Raw genomic sequence first — 10,478 nt, forward strand, 5'->3', positions numbered from 1 at the left:
GCCCCCCAGGACCCCACCCCCTATCTAAGCCTCCCTTCTCCTTGTCCCCAACTGCCCCCTCCTGAGACCCCCCCAACTTCCCCCCAGGACCCCACCCCCTACCTGTCCCCTGACAAACCCCTGGGACTCCCATGCCTATCCAACCGCTGCCTGTCCCCTGACTGCCCCCCCGAACCCCTGACCCATCTAACCCCCCCTTCTCCCTGTCCCTGACTACCCCCCCAAACCTGCACCCCATCCAACCCCCCCCACTTCCTGTCCCTTGACTGCCCCCCCGGAACCCCCTACCCCTTCTCCAACCCCCTAGCCCCCCTACCTGCCACTCAGACCAGCATGTCTGGCTCTGCGCAGTCCCCGACACGCTGCTGCATACATACTGCCGTGTTCCCCCGCAGAGCCCACAGCCCCTGCCACACACACACCCAGCACCTGCCTTCCAGATCTGAACACCTCAAAATTCAGGAGTGCTCAAGCTCAGTTTGGGCAGCTGTTACTTCATTTCTCCCAAATCAAATATGCTGATCCACTGTAACTTGCTGTAGAAATAGTAGGATAAAATTGAGCAAGAAATGCTTCCCAGTGGTTATAAGGACTGGCATTGCTATTTTCAACAGCCATTGCCTTTTTTTTTTGTTTGTTTAAAAGGAAGACAGTGATATTGCGTTGGCAAATTCCCCATAGAAAGAAATAGTGGAACAAAAGAATAATAAAGGCACCTCAACTTTTCCTCATTTATGTAGGATAGTCTTATAATATGCATCCAGATCTCCTCCAATCGCACAAGCTGAGAATTGTTCCACTTTACTGCAGCTCTGTAACCATATGGGAACCAATCCTGTCTGTGTTCTGTGCACATCCAAAATTCCTGCTGAATGACCCGCCCTGGGAGCGAGTTACCAGTGACCCAGGACGGCGGCGGAAGGAGGGTGCAGTTGGGGGCCACTGGTGGGGGGGGGAGCCCAGGGCTGAGGCGGCAGGGAGTGTACGTGTGGGTGGAGAGCCCAAGGCTGGGGCAGCAGGGGGGTGCAGGGGGGAGCCCAGGGCTGGGACGGGGGACAGCCAAAGGTTTTTTTGCTTGGGGTGGCAAAAAACCTAGAGCCGGCCCTGAGGATGGGTCAGACCTTTTGGCTAAGGGACAGGACTTGGTTCCCCTCCAGATATCTGCAATAACCAGAGTTTCCTCTCTTCTGGCCACCCATCTCCTCCTGGTCTCATCTCCACTCAGACCCTGAGCTCCTCAAAGCAGGGACGTGTCTAGCTGTTGTGTAAACATCATTGTCCTTCAGAGCTGGAAGCAGAATCCTGGACAGCCAGAACTAAAGGACTAAGAGCCATTAGCTGAGAGCTGTAGCAATCTCCTGGGATCAGGCATTGAGAGGGACATGTATAAGGTGATGAGATGTCCTGATTTTATTGGGACAGTCCAGATATTTGGGGCTTTTTCTTATATAGGCACCTATTAGCCCCACCCCAGTCCCAATTTTTCACACTTGCTCTCTGGTCACCCTAGACACAGAGCACACACTTCCCAGTGGGGTACGGGCTCCATACACATCTCTGGTGCTATAGAAATCAAACACTATTCATAACAACAAAAGATTGAGCCAGGACTCCTGGGTTCCATTCCTGGCTTGGCCACCATTGGCTTCCTGTGTGACCATCCCTGGGGAAAGCCCCTCCCTATCTCAGGCAGTACAGGGGGGCTAATGACACCAACCTGCCACTCAAGGATGGGGAGAGGGTAAAGCCAGGAGTGTCTGTGACGCACTTGGGGATCCTTGTATGGATGGTTCTCCAGGGAACCTTGTTAGTGAGGCTCAGGTGTCCCCAGCTCTGCACCTCAATGGGAGGGCTGGGTCACAACATCCAGCCCCTGGAACTCACCGGTTGGAGGGGGCTGTAGCCAGCTGTGCCCTTGGGCAGAGGGGGTTGGGCCTCTACTGAACACAGGTGATATAGAGCTGGAGCCAGTCTGGTCACCCGTGTGTTGGTATGTTTACAATGGGGATTAGAATTAAGAATGTGGTTAGTGTTTGGACTAAGGTTCCAAAGAGGAGGGATCTAGACTCTTCTCAGTGATGGCAGATGACAGAACAAGGAGCAATGGTCTCAAGTTGCAGTGGGGGAGGTCCAGGTTGGATATCAAGAAAAACTTTTTCACTAGGAGGGTGGTGAAGCACTGGAATGGGTTCCCTAGGGAGGTGGTGGACTCTCCTTCCTTAGAGGTTTTTAAGGTCAGGCTTGACAAAGCCCTGGCTGGGATGATTTAGTTGGGGATTGGTCCCGCTTTGAGCAGGGGGTTGGACTAGATACCTCCTGAGATCACTTCCAACCCTGATATTGTATGATTCTATGACTCTGTGAAATGCTTGTGTAAGCAAAGTCAGGATGAGCTCTACCCTGACATCTGGTGGTAAATTATGGGGAGTGAGGAAAGGAATTTCAGGTATTTGCATTGGCATTTCAGTTATTTGCATTGGCACCCCCCACCCCACCTAGCATAGCCCACAGCAGCCTGGGATGGTTATTTTGACAGCTTTGGGATCCCCAATTTCTTTGTTATTGGGGCAGGAGGAATAAAGTGGTGTCACTCTGATTATGTGAATGAGGAACTATGAGACTGCTTTATGACAAAGAGTCTTACCATCAATTAAGTAGCACTTGCTAGACAAGGGACATGGGTGCCAAAACCCAGTGAAATGAGAGAGGTTGGAGACTGGTGTGTGTACCCTATGGTATGGGCCCCCTTTTGAGGGCCTGGAACACCCATTGCACAGCCTCCTCTCTCCACTGTTGAAGAGCAGAGCTAATTTTGATTCCATTAGGAGTCCATCCAGAGACTGCTGAGCTGAATTCACATTGGGCCAGTAGTGTACCACCACTGGGGCTCCCCTACTACAAGCTGAAATCACTAAAAGAGCTAAGCGGAGGAGTTGGCCCTGGCTCACGTAAGGTGCCCCTTAACACCCTGTGTGCGCCCCCCCCATTTCCAGGCTGGGGGGGTAAAACTCTGCAGATAAACTTTTGAACTCTGGGGTGGCATTGACCAGAGACTTTCGGGTTGTTGGACTCTGGGGTGATTGGACTTAAGACCCTAAGGGGGAAAGGACATTGCCAAACGTACTTGGAGGTGGGTTTTTGTTGCTTATGGTTTGTGTTATAATCCTGTTTGTGGTGTTTCTTCAACGTGATGCCGCATTGTTTCCCTCCTTTATTAAAAGGATTTTGCTACACTCGGATTCCGTGCTTGCGAGTGGGGAAGTATTGCCTCCTAGAGGCACCCGGGGGGGGGGGGGTATGTAATTATCCCATGTCACTGGGTGGGGCCTCGAGCCGGTTTTGCATTGTGTTATTGAAACGGAACCCCTGGATACTGAACCTGGCCCTTGTTGCTGCCAACTCAGAGGGGCAGAAGGGTTACACTTGTAAATTGCTGCTTGCTTTGATCTCACTTATCATATCCGTACCCTGTGTGATAAGGTAATTAAGTGTTTCCTCTGTAACTTCAAATCACCAGACAGGAGGGAAACATTAATAAGTGTGAGATGGGAAAAGGTTCAAAAGGAAGACAGACTGAATTAATCCAAACCAAAAGACCCTCTGGATATAACTCAAGGATTGTGTTCAGATCATGCCTGATAAAAAAGAAAATGTGGGACCGGAAACCAATGAACCAAAATTGGTGTGTTGGAAATTGTAGCAAAGAGGTGTAGCATCCCTCAGATACTGACACTGAGGGATGGCCAGATGCCCCCTGGTGGGTGGAACCTTAGCTCAGTCCTGCGCTGGCTCAGGCAGCTCCAGCTGACACAAAGGACGGGTCCCTGGGCTACTGACTCTCTCATTGACGTGGCCACCCTGTCAATTGGGCTGACCTGGAGCATTGGCCTCTCCCCATTGGCCCCAGGGACTGTCAGTCTCAGTATTCTGATTTCTTCACGGCCCTTCCCTGGTATTGGGAGAGGACAACCAAACAACCCCACTCAGTTTGCTTCAAGAAACTTGTCTGCTGATCCACTGTGAGTGGCTGAGTTTCCAAGACCCTACACAACACACACAGCCCCTGCTGTGAGAGGAAAAGGGGGAAATGAGAGGGGGGTACCCAGTGGTGACTTTGGCATGTACAGGATCTGAATGAAAGTTTTCCTGATAGCTACCTAGGAGGGGGAGAGACCTTGGGTGTGTTTATGCAAATACAGTTTGCTCCTGCCCTGCTTAGATATTCAGCAGATAAAGTGGTGTCAAAGTAATCAATTTTGGCTGGTGTTAGGTACAAATCACTTTATTACTGAATGCAGGAGTAGAGAAATGCTGTTGCCGAAATGTTGTAAGTATTGTAGGACTACAAGGAAGCATGACTGTGCTTAACCTGTCCCAAATGAGGGGAGGTCAGCTTCAGCTGAAAGGACCTTCTTAAGCCAGGAGCTTGAATGCCAGCGCCTATGAACATAAGAGGGATGTGACAGATGTTCTAGCTAGGAGATGTATGGACTGTCTGTAGGCTGGTTTGACCTGTTTCTCCCCACTGTTCAAAGAAAGAGCTAAATAGGCTTCATTAGGAGCCTTTTTTGTTATTTTAAATGTTCCATCACTGAGAGCTGAAATCACTTAAGATGGGGCACTGTCTCTGCACATCCTGCAAAGAGCTGAAAATCACAAAGAGATGGATGTGCAGAGGTTACAGCAGAGAGGCTCGTGGTAGCAGAAGGTGACTGATGGCTGGCAAACAAGTGGCTGGTGAGACAGTGAGCAGAGCATGTGGTCAGCAGGGCAGCTGGCGGAGAGAGGTGGTGGACAAGTGCCTGAGCAGCAGAGCAAGTAAGGTGTCTCCTTACCTCCACCCAGGGTGGGAGGTGAACTCTGCAGATGCACCTTTGAACTCTGGGTCTGCACTGACCAAGGACAGCAACTGTGAGTGGGGTGCAGAGAAGGGACAGGCACATTAAAGGGACTTGGGTTGCTGGACTTAAGCACCCGACGGGAAAAGGACACTGCCAGCTTACTTGGGGTCGGTCTTTTGCTCGTGGTTTATGTTTATGAACCCTGTGTCAGAAAAAAACAGAGTTCTCACTCTCAGGTTGGATGCAGCAAGTCAGATACATTATATCTCTAGCAATTGCATGGAGGGAGAGAGCAGAACAGGTCTCTCTCCAGGTAAACAATTACAGCAAGCATTTATACCTTTTGTTACAGACAACAGTTGCATTTTGTTTATACATTGGTCATCCTGATATCTTATTTTTCTTACTAATTTAGACTCTAGCCTACATTCCATACTTGTCTAACACAAGGTCGCAACAACTCCTCTCACAGTTCTTTCCCACCCGCCTCACACAATCCTCGCTTCTACAAATCCCGCGTTGTTAGGATTACAGCTAGCCTGACTCTTGCTCACAAACTACACTATTTGCATTGAAATCCCTTTCATTTCCATCTCTACTTCCACACCTGTTAGTGGTGTTTTCCCAAATTAATGCTGAGTTATGTGATAGACCCAAGCCAGTTGGGTACAGCAGAATAGCAGAAGGCAAATATACTGGCCACTGGATTAACAGTTTTCTGTTCCCTGACTGACCAGAGCAGGGGCTGCTCCAGGCTAATGAGAACACCTGACTCTAATTAACCTGTAAAGAGTCAGGTGAGGCCATTCAGTTAATGTGACCACCTGACTCTAATTAAGGCCCTGCTGATACTATAAAAAGGGCTCACTCCAGTCAGGCAGGGGACAGCCAGGGAGCCAGAGGAGAGGAAGTGCGGCTGAAGGGCTGGTTACTGAAGACACCCTAAAACATCGTTAAAGGAGCCCTAAGGTAAGGGTGAAGAAGGGAGAAGCAGGAGAGCTGTGGGGAAGTGGCCCAGGGAAATGTAGCAACTCTGGCAGTGAAAGGTCGGCTGCCAACAACTGTTACCATTAGGGTCCCTAGGCTGGAACTCCGAGTAGAGGGCGGGCCCGGGTTCCCCCCAACCCACCACTACAGGAACAGCTCCTGGGAGGGGAAGTCAGGTCCCTGTCAGGACAGGAGGCTGAACAGAGACTGTGGGAGTTCTCTCACCAACCTCCTTGCAGGCCTATGATGAAAAGGGCTCAGTAGACTGTAATCCTGGCCCTAGAGAGAGAAGGGCTACGTGGAGGGTCACAGTTTGCCACTGAGGCTAGCGTAAACCGCCTAGAAGCGCAGGACCCACAGGAGCAAGGTCAGAGCTCTGCCACAGTTACTTCCCTCCTTTTATTAAAAGTTTCTTTTCTGCGCTCAGACTCTGTGCTTGCGAGTGGGGAAGTATTGCCTCACAGAGACGCCCAGGGGTGTAATTTCCCAGGTTACTGGGTGGGGGCTTGAGCCAGTTCTGTATTGTGTTGATGGAAAGGAACCCCTAGATTTTGAACCCAGCACTGGTTGTTGCTGGCTTCACCTGGCAGAAGGCTTACACAAGAACTAGGGGGTCACCAAATGAAATTAATAGGCAGCAGGTTTAAATCAAACAAAAGGAAGTATTTCTTCACACAATGCACAGTCAACCTGTGGAACTCTTTGCCAGAGGATGGTGTGAAGGCCAAGACTATAACAGGATTCAAAAAAGAACTAGATAAATTCATGGAGGACAGGTCCATCAATGGCTATTAGCCAGGGTGGGCAGAGATAGTGTCCCTAGCCTCTGTTTGCCAGAAGCTGGGAATGGGCGACAGGGGATGGATCACTTGATGATTCCCTGTTCTGTTCATTCCCTCTGGGGCACCTGGCATTGGCCACTGTCAGAAGACAGGATACTGGGCTAGATGGACCTTTGGTCTGACCCAGTAGGGCCATTCTTATGTTCTTATTTCTTCACACAACGCACAGTCAACCTGTGGAACTCTTTGCCAGAGGATGGTGTGAAGGCCAAGACCATATCTAGTTCTTTTTTGAACTCTGTTAAGTGCATGGAGGACAGGTCCATCGATGGCTGTTAGGATGGGCAGGGATGGTGTCCCTAGCCTCTGTTTGCCAGAAGCTGGGAATGGGCGACAGGGGATGGATCACTTGATGATTCCCTGTTCTGTTCACTACCTCTGGGGCACCTGGCATTGGCCACTGTCAGCAGACAGGATACTGGGCTGGATGGACCTTTGGTCTGACCCAGTCTAGCTGTTCGTATGTTGGAGCTTTAGACTGGTTGGTGCCTGTGCTGCCTGAGGGCCTGGGCGCCTGAACTATTCATTGCTCTGCCCTGTCTGAGGGTTTCAGTCCTGGAGACCGACTGCGGCTCGGCCCAGCCCAGAGGGCCTGAGCTCTAGAGACTGCTAACTCCCCCCTTTTACAGACTGCCCTTCTAGGATTCGTGAGGGCAAAGAGGTGTGGCCTCCCTCGGAGATTGACAGCAAGGGACGGCCACACACACCTACAGCAATCAGGCCTAATTGGTGGACAGAATAATAAGGGGATGGGCTGTTCCACCCACCACTTCCTTTCCTGGGTCCTTAAAGAAACACTGGGGGGGGAAATTGGCTAGAGGAGCCAACCCCACTGTCTCCTGGGATCCCGGGGCCTTCGTTATCCTGATCCTCAGAGATGTCCTCCGCAGACCAGGCCTGAAAGACTGACCCAGATGACATCACCACCTTCATGGGCTTTGGCTGAAGCCCAAATACCACTTGGGATTTGAAACTTTAACAGCAACAGCAGCGCCGGCTCCAACCCATTGTAACTAACTACCTCTTCCCCAAAAGGGCAACGATGACCATCCCACCGCAAAGACCATCAAACGAGGGAGCAGGGGACCTTTTAAAATCTCCTGAGCGGAAAAGAAAGGGAAGAAGGGATGTTGTGAAGATAAAAGCCTCGCTTTGCACTTTACATTTCAATGCTCCTGGCCCCGTTTTAATTTTCTTTTCCTCTGGTCTGAATTTTATAATGCATTTGCCAGGGTACTAAGCAGTGTGAGGTCCCTGAATGCCACGCTCTGGGCCTTGTTTCCAGCTGGTCAGTGTTGGACAGTGACGGGGCTATGTTACCACTCCTGGGGGAATTCTGCACCACTGTGTGTGCAGAAAACATGCCCCCGTCCCCTTCCCCTTCCCCACCCCCCTCACACACACACACAATGTCTTTGCTTCCCTGCAGAAAGTGATGAGGAAACAGTTGGAAGCCATGTGGGGAGGAGGAGTTGCTGGGGAGGGGTGTAATTAGGGGGTTTTGCCCCCAAACAGAGGTGAGGTGGGATGGCACACAGGGTCATATGCCACTGGCGTCCCCCCATCCCCCCCCCCCCCCGCCATTTCTGTGAGCGAGCGCAGAGCTGCGGGTCTGAAAGAGGCTGTCCCTGGGCTCTGCTGCCTTTGCAGCTGGACGCCTCTCCCTGGTTCCTAGTGCCACTTGGGAGCTGGGAGCCAGCCTGTGTTCTGTACAGTGCTGAGTGCCCACAGTGGGGCAGGGCAAGGGGGGCGAGGTGGCGTGGTGTGGGAAAGAGACAGTGGGGAAGGAAGGGTGTTGGGAGGGGGATGGGGCAGTGGGAAGGAGAAGAGGAGAGGGGAAGCAGGGGTGGGGGGGCAGCAGGAGCCGGGCAATGAGCCCCACCTCCTCTGCACCTGGACCACCCGAACAAGCCCCCCCGGACACCCACCCCACTGAGCCCCAACCAGCTGCACCTGGATCCCCTCCTGATGAGCCCCCCCTCCCCTGCACCAGCCCCCCACCGCTGAGCCTCCCACACCCAGCCCCCTCTGCTGACCCCCTGACCACCCCTTACAGCATCTGTAAAGAGCGAGTGCAGCCCTTCAGCAAAAGCCCAGCCTGGGGAAGGTGGGCTGGGACCTCACCTGTGGCGTGTGGAGTCCCAGGCTCCCCGTGCCCCGGCCAGGCAGGAGTGGGGGAGCTGCACAGGAGAGTGCCCTGGTGACCCAATGCCTCAGCTGCCCCCACTGACAAGAGCTGCTCCAGCACCACGTGTCTCCAGAGGTGCTGCCTACACCCTGCTTCACGAGTGCCCTTCACTGGAGGGTGACGGCCTGCGCCAGGACAGGCTAAGCCCACTTCTGCTGCCCTTTACTCACTTGACATGGTAACAATCTGTCAGTCCCCTGCACTCAGTAGAAAAGTGACTTGTAACCCAGCACCAGCAGCCAACAGTTTTCCTTTGGCACCGCAGCTCTGTCTGCTGGATATCAGGACAAAGGTGAGTTCATAGAATCACAGAACTAGAAGGGACCTCGAGAGGTCTCTAGTCCAGTCCCCTGCACTCAGGGCAGGACTAAGTATTATCTAGACCAGTGCTTCTCAAAGTGGTGGTCCGCGGACCGGTGCCGGTCCACGAGTCATCGGCTGCCGGTCCGTGGCGAGTTTCCTCATAAGAGACCCCAGCAGCCCAGCCCCTCCCTCAGACTGTGCTGCATAAGGCTCTCTCTAGGACCCAGCAGCCCGGCTCTTACATGCTCCACTGCTTCGCGTCTGTCCGGGCTCCTGGCAGAGCGGACCTAGCGGTGCCCTAGGCGGCTGCCTGTTCTGCCTATGGCTAAGGACGGCCCTGCTGGCTGGGCGCATTCGCCCCAGAGTGAGGCAGGCTGGCAGGGGACGTGGGCTCACCACGGCCTGCTGCGTTTCCCAGCCCGGCTCTTTCTGTTTCCCCGCGGTCCCTTTAGGTTTCATTTCTCTGAGTTTCAGTTTCCTGATCCATTGCAAGAAGAGCTGGCAGGAGCCCAGGCTGGGGAAGGGGGGGGGCAGCAGCAGAGACGTCACCCCCCCTCCCCTCTGTGAACTCCCCCCGCCCCCTGTGAATTCTCACCACTCACACGCATGCTCCCCCCCCCGCCCCCCTCCCCCCCCCCCACACTGCTGTGGTGGGGCTGGTCCTGGCTCTGTGGGGCCCTGCAGAGGGTTGCAGGGGTGGGGGGGATAGAGGCAGGGCCGCGTCTGCCCCTCAGGCCTGGTCTCTGCAGGCTCCTGCAGGGTTCAGTCACGGGGGGCCTGGCTGGTGGGAGGGAGCCGCGTTCCCCACAGGCCTGTCAACCCGCCGAACCCCTCCCTGTCGGCAGCGCCCAGGGGTTATGTGAGCAGGGAGTGAACGCGCTCTCCCCTGACACCTAGTGATGGGCTGCGGGAAAAGACTCCTGTATTGACATGAGACAGAAAAGGTTGTTACAAGGAGGAGGGAGAACATTTCTTTTTTCTTACCTCCGCGGACAGGACAAGAAGCAATGGGCTTAAACTGCAGCAAGGGAGGTTTAGGTTGGACACGAGGAAAAACTTCCTACCTGTCAGGGTGGTTAAGCACTGGAATAAATTGCCCAGGGAGGTTGTGGAATCCCTGTCGTTGGAGATTTTTCAGAGCAGGTTGGACAAACACCTGCCAGGGATGAGCTAGGTCAGTGCTTCTCAAGCTGTCTGATGTGGGGGATCGGCAATTTTTTTCCCCAATGTGCCACCCTGGGTCCCGGCCGCCGGCCCCACTCAGCACCCACTGCTGGCCTGGGGACCCCCAAGGAACCCCAGGCTGGCAGCGGGCTG

Source organism: Mauremys mutica, chromosome 1 (genome assembly GCF_020497125.1).
Source record: "Mauremys mutica isolate MM-2020 ecotype Southern chromosome 1, ASM2049712v1, whole genome shotgun sequence".
Lineage (NCBI taxonomy): Eukaryota > Metazoa > Chordata > Testudines > Geoemydidae > Mauremys > Mauremys mutica.